Source organism: Carlito syrichta, unplaced genomic scaffold, assembly GCF_000164805.1.
Source record: "Carlito syrichta isolate Samal-C Ts95f unplaced genomic scaffold, Tarsius_syrichta-2.0.1 Scaffold308013, whole genome shotgun sequence".
NCBI lineage: Eukaryota > Metazoa > Chordata > Mammalia > Primates > Tarsiidae > Carlito > Carlito syrichta.
In genome coordinates this window covers 259891-278863 of record NW_007252109.1, presented here as the reverse complement: position 1 = coordinate 278863, position 18973 = coordinate 259891, and positions in this window count along the sequence as shown.

The window sequence follows — 18973 nt, the reverse complement described above, 5'->3', positions numbered from 1 at the left end:
TTAAAAGACACATCTACTCTACCTCTGGCTTTACCAGCTAACCAGGTGTTTGTCTAGATGATATCCTTATCCTTCTCTGAGCCTCAGTTTCCTCACATATGAAACATCGCAGGGGAGAATTGTTAACTATGTCTTAACCACCTTGCACAGGACTTGACACACAGAGGTTAGTTCCCCAACCTTTTCTGTTTCTGGATTCACTTTTCTGTTAAAACAAAGAACTGTTTCCATCTTATGGCTTCTCCATATCAACTCATGATTTCATAACCGTCACTGAGAAGAAAGACCAACATGGAAGATTATACATGCTAACTTTGGAAACCACCATGTAGAAGGGACTCGAGTCAGTCCTGCTTAGGTTTTATGGCTTATATAACCATGTCTAAATTCAGCAGAGCAGGCAAGTGTGGCTCTCATGTGTGCCCAGAAAGAAAGGAGACCTGGAAATATTGGAAAGTGGCAATAACGTTTACCATAACCTCAGAGAGCTTGCCCGGTTGGTGAAACCCTGGAATTTTCTTCAATGCTGATTTTTGTACTTTATCAAATCAGTTTACTAATTTCTCCATTCATCCAGCAAATAAGTTTTAGATGCCTACTATGTGCAGCAATCAGTAGCTTGTTCTTGGAAGGAATGCAGCTGCAAGACCTGTAAATTACTCTAGAAAGTCGATTAAAATTTCAGATGTAAACCAGGCTCGGTGGCTCAGCCTGTAATCCTGCGCCTTTGGGAGGCTGAGGTGAGTGGATTGCCTGAACCCGTGGGTTCGAGACCTGCCTGGGCAGCGAGACCTCATCTCTACAATAAATCAAAAAATCAGTCGGGTGTGGTAGTGCGTGCCTGTAATTCTGGCTACTCGGAAGGCTGAGGCGGAAGGATCGTTGGAGCCCAGCAAGCGAGGCTGTGGTGGCCAGGAGCGGCCACTGCACTCCAGTCTGGGCAACCGAGTGAAACTCCAACTCAAAAAAAAAAAAATTTCAGGTGCTTTGTCAAAAAGAAAAAAAATGAAGAGCTTTCAAACTTTTAACTCTTTTCTATGTCATTAATAATGGATTTTTATCTATGTTACTTAATACTAGAAATACCTAAAAGAAATGCCTAAAAGTATTGCCTTGATGGCAGTGATTTTTGTCTTCTTCTCTATGCCACAAATGACGTCATCATTTCTTGTTCTTTAAAGGTGATTTTAATCTTTAAGATTGAAGCTATGGCTCTTAAATCAAATGTAGAAATTACCCTCTCATAAATGAACAATTACTAGGGAGGGCATAGGTCACTGCCACCAGAAAACAAGCCCTCCTCATGTCCTTTTCCCACCTTGCCTTACCCGGAAAAATCCTGGGCAATCCTCAAGACCAAACCCAAAGTTTCCTTCTGTCACTTGACCCTTGGTGATCACCCTATGAACGTCCTTCCCTTCAAACACTTAGGCCTCTACAGGGTATCACTGGTTGATAGCCATTGGTCCCATCTGTGCTCACTTTGGTGTAGATGAGTGCTTTGAAGAAGGGGCCAGGGTGTCTCTTGGTTTTTATGATCCCATCTTCTCCTTGCTTCTCTCTTGCATTATATATTGCTCCTCCTCCCACATTTCCCCTCTGAGGATTAGGTGTCTAGAGCAGAGCAGACTAAGAGAAACAGAATACAAGTCACATATGTAATTTTAAATGCATATGATGTTACTGCTTTGTTTGGATAGAGAATGAACTTGATACAATAAACTTTCCCACAACAACAAACAAATCACCTATTGACAGCAGGTAAAAGAGAAAGAATGTTTTATGTTTGTAGCTTCAACACTAAAGAAGCCAGGTTAGATTATAAACTATACGTATATTTTTAAGAATACAAGGTGTTAATCAAAAGCACTATTGTGTAAATGGCTGGAATAAATGAGACATTTCAAATATGGAAGATATATGAGTTAAGGAGAGACAAACAAGATTGCAACAGAGGGACATAGATAATTTACTGACATAAAAGAGACTCACTGAATAAAGCCAAAACTTTCTACTCTTGTGTTTATAAAAAAGGGTAGAAGCCAGAAATGGACATATGGTGTCCCTGGGGAGGAAAGAAGACAGATGCAAAATAAGTTATGTTCTTGCCACAACAGGTGATCAAGAAATTTATAATTTTTGAATTAATAACTACAAGGCCAGAGAGAAAACTGTCACAGTATTTTGAGGGCAGTGGCAAAAGAAAAAAGAATAGCAACTCTTATGAGAAAGAGTCAAAGTTTAACACCTGGAAAATGCATTGTTCCCTTAAACCTAAAGACTCAGTTGATTATGTAGAAAGTTTCCCTTTGGGGTTGCAGTCTCGTACTCCTTCCCCTATTTTCTCTAGTCAGGACACCGGAGGTGATTCTTAAATGATTTGAAGACCAGCCAAACTGTCATTTGACCACGATTTTTTTTTTTTTTTTTGAGTTGGAGTCTCACTCTGTCACCCAGACTGCAGTGCAGTGACCAATCCCGGCTACTGAGCCTCGACCTGCTGGGCTCCGGCGATCCTTCTGCCTCAGCCTTCCAAGTAGCTGTAACTACAGGCGTGTGCTACCACGCCCGGCTAATTTTTGATTTGTTGTAGAGATGAGGTCTCGCCAAGTTGCCCAAATGGGTCTCGAACCCGCAGGCTCAGGCAATCCACTCACCTCGGCCTCCCAAAGCTCTGGGATTACAGGCTGAGCCACTGAGCCCGGCCTTGACCATGATTAGAGGGAGCAAGGAAGGCCGTGGGGGGCCCCTGGCAGGGGGAGCCTGTCCTGGGGTTTGGAAAAGATTGAAAAGACAAACAAGAGAGAAAAGGCTATAGAAAGAAGAGAAAGTAGCAGCACCCTTAGCAAGAACGTTGCAGGTTATGAAAGTGGGACCCTTTACTACTCGAGGTTCTAGGAGTGAAGAGCGCCAAATAATGTGCCATATGTAAACATGTGCATATTGTAAATTACTTGTCTTAAAAACAGTATATGGTGTTTAGAACAATTGATTAATTGAAAGGCATCCTGCAACTATTTTAGGTTTCCTTTTGTAGTTTTAAAAATAACTAAGGCAGCCGGACGTGGTGGCTCAAGCCTGTAATCCTAAGCACTTTGGAAGGCCAAGGTGAGGGGATTGCCTGAACCCACAGGTTTGAGACCAACCTGGGCAACTTGGCGAGTCCTCATCTCTACAATAAATCAAAAAAATTAGCCAGGCATGGTAGTAAGCACCTGTAGTTCTGGCTACCTGGAAGGCTGAGGCGGAAGGATTACCTGAGCCCAGCAGGTCAACGCTGGGGCGCCCGTGAGCGTGCCACTGTACTCCAGCCTGGGCGACAAAGTGAGACTCCAACTCAAAAAAATAAAAAATAAAATAACGAAGGCAATAAAGTAAAAAATGAAAATAAAAATAACTAAGGATGCCCGAGAGTTCACAAACCCTGAACACTGTCTCAGAACTTAACTCATTCAATCTTCAAAAGCTCCATGAGTGAGGAGCTTTGTTTATTCTCATTTTTCACATGCAAAATCTGTTTTGTTCTTGCCAGAGCAGGCCATTGAGAATTATAAGGAAAGAATTCACAAGTGGCTCCTATCTGTGGCACTTGTAGGTTACTGGGCATTCACGCAAAACCCAAGAAGTAGGATGTGACCCCTGACCTAGCCCACCTCCAGATTTGATGGATATGGTGTGTTACATCTTAGGATCACATACTGCATGGTTATGTGGAGGAAAGTGAGAGGTTATGCCCACTTGAGCACTTTTGGGTAAAATAGGCACCGATTTCAAGTACAGGGAGAGAAAGGGAATGTTTAAACTTACCTTTCCCTTGTTCCTAATTTAATGCTCACTGCACCAAGAGAACAGTGATGAGTAAGATGAATTAGCACATTCTAGCACATTCTACCTTCTAGAGGAACTCCCATCCTGCTCATCATTAGAATCACCTGAGGAACTTTAAGATCCCAGATTCAGAACTTCGTTCATACTCTCAGAAGGACTGAGTCAGGAGGGCTAGAGCTGGGGACTGTATAATCTGAAGGAAACCCTAGTGTGATTCTGACACTTGGTCACATTTTTTACCAGAAATACAGTTCTAAAAATTGAGAATGATGTTGACGTCAGTGAATTTTCTTTTAAAGTTTTATTCATGTAAGCATGAATAATCATTATCAAAGAGGGAAGTAACAACCAACATCTCTCAGCTGCTTAGTTTGCTCGAGGCGCTGAGCTAAGCACGTTACATCGTGGATTACCTCATTTAATCACAAGGATAAATGTACGAGGTACTACCATGATGATCTCTCTTTTACCAATGACAAAACTAGGGCTTAGAGAATTTAAGTAATTTGACCAAGGTTAACCATTAATTATATTCAAAATATCCAGGGGGAAATAAATAAAACCTGAAAGGGGTCTAGTAAAGTATAAAAGATTGAGACCAACTCTTCTGTCAGTCTCTTAAATTCTGAGGCACATTCCTGAGCTTCAGTTATTTAATCTAACCTGTGTTTGGAGTTCTCCATTTGTAAAGTGGATGCAGACTGACCTCATTCCCTGGGACAGGCTTGCCTCCTTCAGACAGTTGAGAAGTAGGAAGGGCGTTTAGAAGGCCTTCCTATAAAAACCTGGTGAGAAGTCAAGTGAATTGAACCTAAGAACAACTTTGGCTTAAGTAAAAGCCAAAGAAGCAAAACACTGATGCTCTTTGGAAGACTTGTTAAATAACCACACTTTGGAAATGTTGTTCTGATGGCTTTTAAAAAGAGTAGGAGAACCATTCCCTAGTTGACCAAGTGCATGTTTATCCCATTAGATTCAAGTGGGTTCTAAAGGCTTGAAAACAAATATTTCCTAGTTTAAAGCTGTCCTTGGGGAAAGTTATTTTGGCAATAGGAAGGTTTCCTAATGTAACCCCAAATCTGCAAAGCTATAAATAAATCATACCTTTATAGCACTAAGTCTTTGTTTGTTAAAAGCTCAATAGGTGCTCTTTACTGAGGGCCAAATTCCCAAGCACTGACAAATCTCACAGCGATCTTTTAATTCCATCTCCCTCTGGTTCACCAGATGATAAGCCAATGGCTAGGGAAAGCATCTTCCAAGGAGAGATTTTGGCAACTTCAGCATAGGTCATTGAATGCTTGTGGTAGCCCACTTCAGAGAGCAGGCAGAAGCTAACATGTGTAGGAATCTTCCTGGGAATAGCTCAATTGTAAAACTAGTCAAATAAAAACTGAAATAATAAATAATGCTATTCAAGTTAAGCTATGGTAGGCCAAAAGACTTTCTGGAGCCCCCAGCTGTCAGTACACACTGACAAGTGAATTCTCCCTGGGAAGCTGGAAGATTTTCCCCATGGGATGAGTCCAAGAATGAATCCCCTAACTATGGTAATTATTCCCAAGTAAATAAAATAAACAGGCCTTCATTCATTCCCAAGGTACCAATAAAAATTCCAGGGACATTTAACACTAGGGATGGTGTAATTTCTGCAACATGTTGGTAAAAAACAAAAACTTTGGAATCAAGCAAACATAATCTGTTTTTTTAATTTCTGGATTTGCCCTCTTAAAATGTGTAAGTTTACGGCAACTTATTTCTCTAACCAACAGTCATTTTATTTGTGAAAATGGAGGCGATAATGCACAGCATTGATGGTTTCTGGTGAGGGGATACCTGAGACATAGCTGGGCATTGCCTGGCAAGTAGTAGATGCTCGATGAACATCGGTTGCCCTCTGTGGTTTCCTGAAATGCTTCACCTTCCATTTTCTCAACACCAGTGTCTACTATCACAGTTAGATACCACATCTGAAGTAGTCAGCAGAAAGAACTGCATTTGTTTCTGAGGCTCCAGGGTTATGGAAATAGTAATATAGCTAAATGAAGTGACAAATATGAATTGGACTTGAGCAAAAATATTCTCCTACAAAAGCTTCCATATCCACTTTCCTCCCTCTCAAATTACTCAAAAGATTTGGTTTTCAAAACACTTGGAATTTTTCTTTAACATTTAACGTTTGGTTGATGTTCAGTCATTTTAAAATTATTTTGGGGATAAATATATGTATTTTTTTTTCAAGTGTTTTAAAATGGGTACCATACATTTTGCTTTCTCATGACAGCTTTTAGCATATGTTATTCAATTTTGCTCTCACAATTTACATTCTTGTGAAAAAGAAAATTTTTAAAAATTACCTTAGGACTAAGACAAGACAGGAAAAACTTTCACTTTAGGAAAACAATATTAGATTTGACATAAATCAACCACACCTGTCAAATAAAATGTTAAAATATGAAATAGAATATTAGCAAAAGTTGATTTTGCTTATGATTTTGTTGATGGAGCATGAGATTTAACTGTGATGTGACCAAAGGGAAAGAGAGTTCGAAGGCAAATCTCTTTTAGTTGGAGAAGCAAATATTCATACATTAAAGAGATTAACCACCAGAATTTCCACTGCACTTCCTCACCCAAGTAATTTTCAGAAAAAAGTGTAGCTCATTTCTCTGCAAAAAGAATATTATGTTTATAGTACTTTTATTTTATTTTATGTTATTTATTTTTGAATTGGAGTCTCAATCTGTCGCCCAGGCTCAAGTGCAGTGGCATGCTCATGGCCACCCCAGCGTGGACCTGCTGGGCTCAGATGATCCTTCCACCTCCGTCTTCCAAGCAGCTGGAACTGCGGGCACACACTACCACACCCAGTTAATATTTTATTTATTGTAGAGATGAAGTCTTGCCAAGTTGCCTCAGCTGGTCTCGAACCCACGGGCTCAGACAGTCCATTTGCCTCAGCCTCCCAAAGTGCTGGGATTACAGGCTGAGCCACCAAGCCCAGCCAATAATTTTTATTTCAATTTAAGCAAACAGAGAGGTTTTCCCCTTTATTTTTTTTTCTTCCTTAAAGATACATAGCATAGGACTGTATTTCTCTTTGGATCATGGTCAAAAAATATTTACTGAGTGCTATGTGCCAGGCACACAGTTTACACGGCTGATCTCCTGTAATCTCAGCATTGTACTATAGATAGTATTGCTATCATCATTTTATACACTAGAAAGAATAAAAAAGATACTCATTGATTTGACCATTCTTTCTTGGCTTTTTCCTTTTACTTCCTTCTGGATAATGGGGGTGAGTGAGAAGCTGTGTTAAAAAAACAAGACTAGGGTAAAAGTGGGCTAAGGACTCTCACATGTCAGATAAGTAAATAAGATCCCCTATATGAAAGGATCAGGGGGACAAAGCAATTGTTTCAAAGGTATTTCAGTTGGAGAGAGTCTGATATTGATACTGTGGAAAGAGTTGGATTGGAAGATGGAAGACATGGTTCAAATCCCAGTTCACTTCTTATTCGGAGAGCTTAGATAAGTCCTTAATCTTTCTGTACTTCAGTGCCTTACAAGATTATTTAGAGGCTCAAAAGTGGAAACACAAACACCCCTGGGATCATCGTGAATGGTGGAGTGGGGAGTAATGGCAATCCCCTCTCCTCCTCTACATATGTTAGGCATGCACAAATACCCTATATATCTTACCAGGAGTCTAAACTTCAGGACTCAGTGGCAAATAGAAGTCTAGTATGAATGTGTATGGTTAACAGCATTGGAGGAAATAAAGGCCACAGTGAAAATAGGGAGTAGATATGTTCTCTAGCAGGGAGTGGGTAAGTTCTCTGAAAGAAAGAACTCAGCAGGAGAGCTGTAACCAAGATTAGTGTGTTCCTTGGAAAGCACTCTTCTGAGGGACCTTGGTAGGGAAACTGTTGACTGAGAAGAAATGAATCATATTTTCAGGGAACCTGTTCGAAAAAGAACCAAAACAGGCAACTGAATGCAAAACAAAGAAGAGAAAAGTCTTAGCATCAGGAGACCTGGAGACTGACAACTCTACCCACTATTACACTGTGGGACTCTAAGCCAATGACTCTGCTGATCCAGGCACCATGTATCAGTCATCTGTAAATTCCATTTTAACTTTATAGTATTTTTTGTGTTTGTCTTTCTGGAACTTGGTGTCCAATGGTGTTATAAGAAGAACAATAAAAATTATCTGAGCCATAGTTCGAAGAGCTCCTGTGCTGACTTTGGGAACTTCCTAATCCTGGTGATTTCTCTACCAGTAATTAATTGTATGAAAAAAGCTATCATCTCATTTTCCTCATGCAGAACATTTTAAGAATCCAATGATCTCTAGGAATCAGCAGGTCCACTAACTTTAAGCTAATATCAGTCTGGGTTTTTTGGCAAGAGGCAGGCCATTGGTCAGAAGGGAAGCTAATACAGGAGCATGGGTGAGATAGGCATTCCAGGTCCTTACATAGAACCACCCATTAAGGGACAATGAAAAGAGAAAGGTTTTACTTTGACCAGAAGAGAGGGTCAGGATCAAAGAGGGATTTTTATACAGTGGAGGAGCCCTGTGAATATAGGGAGGACAGAAGCAAGGTGAGAGCTCTCAGAAAGGAATAGATGGAAGACTATAAGCTTACTGAGGTGGATGCTTTTTGTTCATCAGGGTTTCCAAGAGTCAAGAGTCTACAGTACAACAGATACACATAAATAACATAAATGTTTGTTTATGAAGATGGTCAAAAGGGCACCTCAGGCACTGAACATAAGCATGACTCAAAAAACAAAAACCTCGCCTTAAAATTGATAGCAACAAAAAACAGAAGGAAAAAAGTAGGAGGAGTAAGGAAGAAAATAATGAGAACATCTTAAGTCATCATACCAAGCAGGTAACCACAATAAATTCCCTTAGAGCAAAAAGACTATGGGACAGGACCTCACAGATAAATCCCTCATTTCCCTTTCCTTATTACTTTTTTGGACCATTGTCTACTGTTTGAAGGAGGCAACTTCTTTGGAACAAGAGAAGATCATCACATTCCCAAGAGATAATTATGCTCCACCGGTCTCACTCAACAGATAAAGACAGTGAGATTTCATTGGTCTTTATTTCGCCAACCTTTCTCTATTGGTCAGCCTGAATACCGGCATTGGAGGGAAGTGAAGGATCAGAGCAGAAAGTGATCAGAGAATATTTCTAGAAGACTTGCCTGTACTGTGGAAACTTGGAAGTGAGTCCATGTCTCTCCATCTCAAAGACTAAGCTATGAATGCCTCAGTCAGCTGTTACATGAATGATCTCACCTGTTTTGTTCCATAGGTTCTTAGTACTTGGACAGAAGAAAGAATCTGTTATAATTTAAGATTCTTATTTTCGACTTACCATTATGTTTAAAATATTATCCCCAAATTTTGCCATTGTTTTATTTTTGAAAAATTAAACATAATGTTCTTTAAAAAATGTTTTCTAAGCATTTTTCTTTTAAAATATCTGTTGATAATTCTTATTTCATCATACTGATGGAACGTAAATAAATCTCATATTTTAATTTAGAGTTTATAAACCTGAATTCAAACTCAAATTCAAATTCAGAACTCAGTGCACCCCTGTTTTTATCAGCTATCAATGATATATGAAATTCAAAATTCAGTTCTGTTTTATTTTTCTATGATATATATTATTTCTAAAAATAGAAAATTTACTCAATTAGGTCCATAGCTCTGCCCTTCTGATTTCTAAATTTAGTTGCCAGTTTTAGGAGGATTTGCATACTCTTGAATAAATGCCACTGAAAGGGGAAAGTGGTTTAGTAAAACTACTTATATGCAGATCCCCTCCTAAAGTGCCCTGTGAATAGCTTTTATTAAGCAAGATTAAAATTGCTCATTATCCCAAAATAACTTCGGTGCATGTGATGTTATAAAAAAAGCATACACCGTAATCAGTTTGACATTTTTGGAATTTCGAAAGGTAATTAGACTCTCCTTGAAGAAGAAGGAAAAAAATCTGCTATTGTGAACATTTCCAGTGAAGTATAGTCCTTCTTTTCATAGATCTTTTGCTTGCATTAGCTTATCTCTGAAGCAAATGATACTAGTGCATGATCAAATACAAGGAAATTTGCCTTTAAAGGGCAGATTGATGACACAAACGAGGAAGATATTTGAGGATAGGCATTTGAGAAATTTGTCATGGTTGCCATTCAAAAATGTGCTGTGGTTAAATGCTGGGCTTTGGAATCCAACATCTCTGAATCAAATTTAGACCATATACTAAGATATGGCCTCCGAAAAACTGGTTCTCATACATCACTTTTCTTCTCTGCAGAAGAGGGATGATAACTAAAGGAACCATATGTCCCAGTTTGCCCTTGAAAATCTATTTATGTTTGTTGTCAGGTCTAATTATTAATAGTGAGTCCTTTCAACTTTCAAAAGTGTTCCAGTTTGCATGATAAATTATAAGTTAACTTTAAGGCAAACCCCAGAAATGTTGTTAGGAGGATTCCCTGAGCATGATTCCCAAAAGATAATTAGCATCCAACATATTTTGCAAAATAGATACCTCTTGTGCCTGCCTCCCAAAGCGATGGTGAGAACTAAATATTCTATACAACGAGCTTGACATGTGATGCAGAGTAAGGGCTTAATAAATATTAGCTATTATTACTCATTTTGTAATATTTTGCCCATCCTGAAAATACCTGAGTATGACGTTCAGACCTATCTAGAAAGTTGGAATTAGTCAAAAAGGCTCAGGGATGGAATTATAGGTAATTTTCTAGACAACTTGTTCAGGAACTCCTGGGTCCACTCGTTCCACACAGATAAATAGACTTCTCTTTGTCTTCATAATCTGTACCAAATCTTCAAAATACATTGGACCCAAAAAAGTAAAGAAACACTGACCTTCTCAGTGTCTCTTTAATAGACCCGAGAGGTGAGGTGTCTGGGCCTGACACAAAATTGGCCAGAGGGACCAAAGAGGAAAGCCTAGTTCTTTGCATCTTAGCCGACATGTTCTTCTTACTATACATCATTATAAGAGATAATGTTACACATTTTTAAATAAAAGAATAAGAAAAATTACAGCTTAATAATGCTGCATTCAAGGCTGGCACAATGGTTCATGCCTGCAATCTTAGCACTTTGGGAGGCCAAGATGGATCACGTGAGGCCAGGAGTTTAAGACCAGCCTAGACAGCATAGTGAGACTCTGTATTTACAAAAAATAAAAAATTAGTCCTGTGTGGTGGCACAAACCTGTAATTCTAGCTACTTGGGAGACTTAGGTGGAAGGATCATTGAACCCAGGAGTTTAAGACTGTAGTGAGCTATGACTACACCATTACACTTCATCTTGGGTTACAAAACAAGACCCTATCTCAAACAACAACAAACTACATTCAGACTTCTGGTTTCTAGTCCAGCATGCAAGGAGCCCCACATTTTTATTAGTTATACCCGCAGGAATTTGACCAGGTTCCCACAATGACTATAAGAAAAAAATCCCCTCCAGCTTCTATTGGGAGGAAGGAAAAAAAAATGAAATATGGCAGAGCATTCTGTTCTTCTTAACAAGACCTGCCCTTAAAAGAAACTATTTTACTAGATCCTAGAGTTTTGGAGTTTTATCAAAGTGTAACAGACCTGAGGGAAAGGATATACCCAACTCCAACCCACTCTAACCATCCTGTTTCACTTAAAAGGAAAGAAGAGAAACTGGAAAGCATTTGTGAAGTTCCCAATTCAGAGGCAGTCTCACTCAAAGACTGAGACATAATCATTGTACTATATAGACTCTTCTGCACTCTCACACCTTACCACCCATCTCTAAAAACCTATTGACGGCTGGCTCGGTGACTGAGCCTGTAATCCCAGCACTTCGGAAGGCTGAGGCGAATGGATTGCCAGAGCCCACACGTTTGAGACCAGCCCTAGCAAGTTGGCGAGACTTCATCTCTACAATAAATAAAAATGTTAGCCGGGTGTGGTAGCACATGCCTGTAATTCTGGCTACTTGGAAGGCTGAGGCGGAAGGATTGCCTGAGTCCAGCAGGTCGACGCTGGTGGCTGTGAGCGTGCTGCTGCATTCCAGCCTGGGTGACAGAGTGAGACTCTGACTCAAAAAAACCAAAAAACCAACAAACAAGAAACACCTACTGACTACTATTCCTTTTGCTCAGTGCATATCTTTTCAGCACAATAAGAAAAAAATTATAAGGAAGGCTAGGAAACAAAAGACATAGTTTGAAGAGACTGAGCAAACATCAGAACCAGATTCAAATATGGCAGGGATATTGGAATTGTTAGACAAGGAATTTAAAACAATTATGATTAATAACTTAAGTTCTCTAAAAGACAAAGTAGATCGCATACAAAAAAAGCTGAGCAATGTAAACTGAAAGATGAAAATTCTTTTTTTTTTTTTTGAGTAAGAGTCTCACTCAGTTACCCAGGCTGTAGTGCAGTGGTATGTTCATGGCCACTGAAGCCACCTCAGCCTTCCAAGCAGCTGGAATTACAAGCATACGCCACCATGCCCAACTAATTTTTTGATTTATTATAGAGAAGAGGTCTTGCCAAGTTGCCCATGCTGGTCTTAAAACTGTGGGCTCAGGCAATTCTCTCACCTCCGCCTCCCAAAGTGCTGGAATTACAGGCATGAGCCACCACGCCTGGCTGAAACTTCTAAGAAAGAGTTAAAAAGAAATGCTAGAGATCAAAAACACTGGTACAGACATGAATAATATCTTTGTTGAACTTATTAGGCTGGACATTACTGAGAATAAACTTTCCAGAATTAGAGATATGACAATAGAAACTTCCAAAACAGAATAGGAAAGATTAAAAAACAAAAAAGACTGAAAATTGGAAATTATCCTATAACAGAAATGAAAAATGCTTTTGATGAACTCATTAGTAAGCTAGTCAGCTGAGGAGATAATCTCTGGGACCAAGGCTATGTCAATAGGAAAATTGTAAGCAAAAGAGCAAAGAGAAAATTATTGGGAAAAAAAGGAATAGACTATCCAAGAACCATGGGACAATTAGAAGATGTATAATTACATAAAGAAAGAATGCCAAAAGGGGAATAAAAAGAGAAAATAACAAAAGTATTTGAAGATATAAAGCAATTATTGACTGAGAATATCCACCAAATTAATTTCAGACACCAAAACACAGATCCAAGAAGCTCAGATAATACCAATAAAAGCCTACATCTAGGCTTACAACTAACACACTGAAGAAAAAAAAAAAACTTAAATCCTTGAAAGAAACCAAAAGAAGGGGAAAACCTTATCTATAGACAACAAAATGTGAGAATTACATCCAACTTCTCAAAAATCGTGTGGGTAAAAAGTGATGTGAAATATTTAAAGTGTTGGGAAAAAAAATTTTAAAAACCAATCTAGATATCTGTTCCCTGATGTAGTGATCAAGATAGTGTGGTATTGGAGAGCAAATAGATCAATGGAACAGAATAGAGGATCAATAAATAGACCCACATAAGCAGTCAATTGATCTTTGACAAAGGAGTAAATGTAATACAGTGGAGAAAATGTAATCTTTTCAACAAAAGGTGCGGGAATAACAAGTCATCCATATACAAAAAAAAAAAGTATTTTACAAAAATTAGCTCATTATGGATCATAGATCTAAATGTGAAATGCAAAACAATAAAACTTCTAGAAGATAACATTAAAAAACCCTAGATTACCTTGGATTTGATGACTTTTTAGATAAGAACCAAAGGTACAATCTATGAAGAAAAAAAAACAGTTACAAATTAGACTTCATAGCCGGGCTCGGTGGCTCTGCCTGTAATCCCACGCCTTTGGGAGGCTGAGGTGAGTGGATTGTCTGAGCCCATGGGTTCGAGACCCGCCTGGGCAGCGAGACCTCATCTCTACAATAAATAAAAAAATCAGCCGGGCGTGGTAGCGCATGCCTGTAATTCTGGCTACTTGGAAGGCTGAGGCGGAAGGATCACTGGAACCCAGCAGGCGAGGCTGTGGTGGCCGGAAGCGGCCACTGCACTCCAGTCTGGGAGACCGAGTGAGACTCCAACTCAAAAAAAAAACCAAAAAACAAACAAACAAAAAAAACAAATTAGACTTCATTAAAATTAAACACATCTGCTTTGCAAATACACTGTCAAGAGAATAAGAAGACAAGCACAGAATGGGAGAAAATATTTGCAAAAAAAATCTGATAAAGGATGCAAAGAATTAGTAAACTAAGCGATTAAAAAATGAATAACCTGATTAAAGGGGGCAATGATCTGAGCAGACATTTCACCAAAGAAGATTATAGATGGCAAATAAGCATATAAAAAGATTTCAACATTATACATCATTATAGAATTATTCAAACAATGAGACACCACTGTGTATGTAGTCAATGGTTAAAATCCAAAACACTGACAACACCAACTGCTGATGAGGATGTGGAGCAACAGGAACTCTTGGTCATTGCTGATGAGAATGCAGTGATGGTACAGCTACTTGGGAAGACAGTTTAGCAGTTCCTTACAAAACTAAACATACTCTTACCATATGATTCAGCAATTGTTCTCCTTGGTCTTTATCCAAATGAGCTGAAAACTTATGTCCACACAAAAACCTGCACACAAATATGTATAGCAGCTTTATTCATAATTGCTAAAACTAGAAAGTAACCAAGTTGTCCCTTGGTAGGTGAATGTTTAAATACACACACACACACACACACACACACACACACTCTGGGAGTGCCAAAATATACACATTTTAAAAGATGCTATCTATTAAAAGATGTTATCTATGTATTCCTTTTAGTTCTCTGTAATCAGAAGTGTCTGGGTGCTGATGGTAGCCACTTTGAGCACCTCTTGTAATGGCAGAAGTAAAACATGACATAGTCATCTATTGCTATCGGTATATATTATTACAATTTTAATACAGTTTTTTCCTTTCTTCAAATGTGTATACATTTTTTGGCACACTCTCTGTATGTGTGTATATATAAATATTATTCTACTAAAAATAAATGAGCTATCAAGCATGAAAACACAAAGAAGAAACTTAAAACCATACTGCTAAGTGAAAGAAGCCAGCATGAAAAGTCTATGTACTCTATAATTCTACCTATATGACATTCTGGAAAAGGCAAAATTATCAAAACAGTAAAAAGATCAGTGGTTTCCAGTGGTTAATGGGGAGAAAACAAAAAAGATAGGGTAATGACACTATTTTATAGGACACCATAATGGATACATGATAGTATTCATTTATTAAAACCCATAGAATGTACAAAAATACTAAGAGGGAGTCCTAATGTACACTATAGATTTTGGGGTGATAGATATGTGTCAGTGTAGTCTCGTAGATTATAACAAATGCACCACTCTGTTTGGAGATTTTGAAGTTGGGGGAGCCTGTTTCTATGTCAGGACAGGGGATATACAGGAAATCTCTGTTCCTTCTACTCAATTTTGCTGTGAACATAAAACCACTTAAAAAATATAAAGTCTTATTTTAAAATACCATATTCATTCATATCTATTGTAAAAACTGTCTTCTACCAAAATTACTTGTCCGTTTAGTTCAGATGTTAAGGATACTCCAGATACAGATTTTGAGTCTTAACTGACTTCCATGGATTATTGGCAAAACTCTTCCAGAATCTGAGTAACTTTTTCTCTTCTTTCTCAGTGCTATGGGAAAAGAAAAAAAAAAACTGTATCCAAAGGTTTATTAAGGCTAAGTGAGAGCTATTTAAATCAGAAACGTCATTTAATGGCTAATGTATTATACCATCAACTTTGTAGAGGTGGTGAGGTAATTTCCACGCTAATATACTTTTAAAAACATATATTACTTCTATCAATCTGGTTCTGGCAGGAAATAGAAAACTGAATGGGGTATATAGGAGTGTTTCATAAGATGGCTATCTACAGCTAGAGGTGATGGCAGTCTTGAGAAACCAGCTGAGCTGGTGTTATACCCTCGGGGCTGGCCACTTTGCTTGGAGTGGCTCCAGGAACTGGCCTGGAGTAGCTCTGTGGAAAGGACAGAAGAAACCTGTAGCCTCTAGCAGAGGGCTGTGGCCACTTCTCCATAACCTGGCCAAGAGATGGTTCCAAGAATCAATACACTGGCTTAGCTGTTTTCCTGCCAGAGTCTCCTATTGGTTAAATTCAACCAGAAAGCAGGGGCAAGGGTCAGCATTTGGGCATATAGCAGGGCTAAGCAGGATGCCTCTGAGAAGAAAAGGAAAAGATACCCAGCAATTTAAACAAGTTGTCTTACCCCCTCTTTTCATGTTCCTCTGCCTTTTCTTTTTTATGGAAAATTCACGAAGTCATGAGACATATGTGGCCACAGAGGATGGTGGTAACACAATAACCCACAAAACAAAATGTCAGGGTTTTTACTTTGGGTTTTCACATGTTAAGATCTACAGAGAAAAGACATAGTCAGTTGAACCCAGCTTTTTCTTTATACTCAGGACTAGATAAACATTTCTACGACTAGACTAGAGAGGACATAGAATCCTTAAATTAGGCTTGAGGATTTAATAGTAGAAAAATTCTGCTCCCCCTTTCCTGAGTAGACAAAACTCTGGGTTCCCTGAACTCAGTATGGTGAGAACAATGCTTGTGTGGCTATCGATGCAGAACATTCTTAGAGTCTCAGTGGACCCCAGAGTTGCAATGGGAATGTCAACATCTCTCCCAGATCAAGAGTAGAATGGCAAGCTGAGCTATCTAGAGGGTCCTTGGGTAGGGGAGATGCTGTAGGGAGCTGCCTGGAGTAGTATCCACAGACAGGCAGGAATGAAGAATCCCAGTGGATGTCATTGTGAAGGAAGGGCAATCATTTCCCCTCCTCCCTTCCGTTCTAAACTCCTTAGTCCTTACTCTGTCATGGATACATTGTCCTGTGGAAGAATGGTAGGCTAAATTTTAATTGTATGGTGCTCAGTTCCAGTCACAAGTGGAAGAGGGGCTTGAAATAGAAATCAAGTTCATTAGTAGAATAATAGTTAGGTTCTTTGAATAACTCAGTTTGCAGTCCAAGAGTCTTACCTGCTTATTTGTATGAATCAGGAAACTGAAGAGTTAAGTAATTTTCCCCTATAGGACAAAATTAAATTTTCCCAAGTGTCTTCCATGAAAAGAATGCTGTTCGGTGATTTTTTTTTTTTTTAATGTGTGTGAGGTGGGGGATGCAGCACTCTTAAGGAAGAAAAATTTGGTGAGTATTAGGTTGGAAAATTAAACTGTGGCTACCTAGTGGAAGATATTGGCATACTAAAGCATAGTCAGTTCTATTCATTACCTATGACCACCGTAACAAATTGCTACAGATTTAGTGGCTTAAAACAATACAAATTTATTATCTCATAGCTCTGGAGACCAGATGTCCAAAATGGTCTTCACTGGGTCAAATTAAGGTGTCAATAGGGCTTTGCTCCTTTGAGAGGTTCTAGGAGAAAATCTGTGTCCTTGCCTTTTCCAGATTCTAGAGCTGCATTTCTACATTCCTTGATTTGTGATCACTTCCTTTGTCTTCAAAGTCTGTGGTGCAGCATCTTCAAATTTCTTTCCACTGCCGTTACAACATTTTTTCCTCGAACTCCTGACTTCTGCCTCCATATGATGCAGATCCTTGTGATTACAAATAGTTCATCCTCGGTGGCTCAGCCTGTAATCCCGTGCCTTTGGGAGGCTGAGGTGAGTGGATTGCCTGAGCCCACGGGTTCGAGACCCCCCTGGGCAGTGAGACCTCATCTCTACAATAAATCAAAAAATCAGCCGGGCGTGGTAGCGCATGCCTGCAATTCCGGCTACTTGGAAAGCTGAGGCGGAAGGATCACCGGAGCCCAGCAGGTCGAGGCTGCGGTGGCCGGGAGCGGCCACTGCACTCCAGTCTGGGCGACAGAGTGAGACTCCAACTCAAAAAAAAAAACAAAAAACAAATAGTTCATCCAGTGAATCCTGGGTAATCTCCTCATTCTAAAATCCTTGTCTTTATCATATCTATAGTATCCTTTTCATTATATAAGGAAACATTCACAGGTTCCAGGGATTTGAGCAAGCTTGAACATTCTGGGGGCCATTATTCAACTTAACAAGTGGTTGAATATAGGATTGAGAGATGTACAGACCTACGTGTGTATCTTGGATTAACCAGCAAACCTGGGAGGCTCATATGGTATATGGGATGGATTAAAGAAAATCATGCAATGATATTCCTATTCAATATGGCAGTTTGCCAGTAGTCCCTAATTAAGGCTCTCTGAGCAGACTTATTGCTAAAATGTGAGTAAGGCTCAGAAGAGTGGTGTGGAACTTGTCCTGGCACCTGAAATGTAGCAATTCTATTGATCTGAAACAGATAAAGAAACTTTCCTTCTTCACTCTCTGATTCGTAGAGACCCAGAGTTTGTTTGTTCCAGACAGAAAATTGGAAATTTTTCCTACATTTAGAAACTTCATTCTTTCCTCCCAAAGAATGATGGGAAATAGTTGGGTTCTATGGATGAATTGGTTCTGCACTCAAGTAAAATCATACAGAGGGCGCAGAAACTGCAGGAGAATGACAGGAACAGACTGTGTCCACAAAATTAATCTTGTAGCAGCCTGAAGGACATGGAGAGTGGTGATGAAGTTGGAGAGACTGGGGAAAGTCAACTGGTAAACTATTGAAATCAGTCAGGGTCTTCCAGAGAGAAGAGCAGACACACACAAGCACACATACACACACACATGTATACACATGCGCACACATGTGCAGGCACAATTATATAAAAGAGATTACATAGATATAGAAATCTATTTCAATAAATTGGCTTATAACAAATTGTAGGGCATGGCAAGCCCAAAATTTGTAGGGTAGCTGGTAGATTCAAACCTTTCAGGCAAGAGCTGAAGCTGCAGTCCTGAATCAGAATCTCTTCCTCCTAGGGGAAACTTGAGCCTTGTTTTTAAGGACTTTGAACTGATAATTGGATAGTGATAACTGGATAGATGGATGAGATCCACCCAGATTTTAGGAGATAAGCTCTTTTACTTAAAGTCAACTGATTATGAATGTTAACCACATCTACCAAATACCTTCACAGCAACACCTAGATTCAC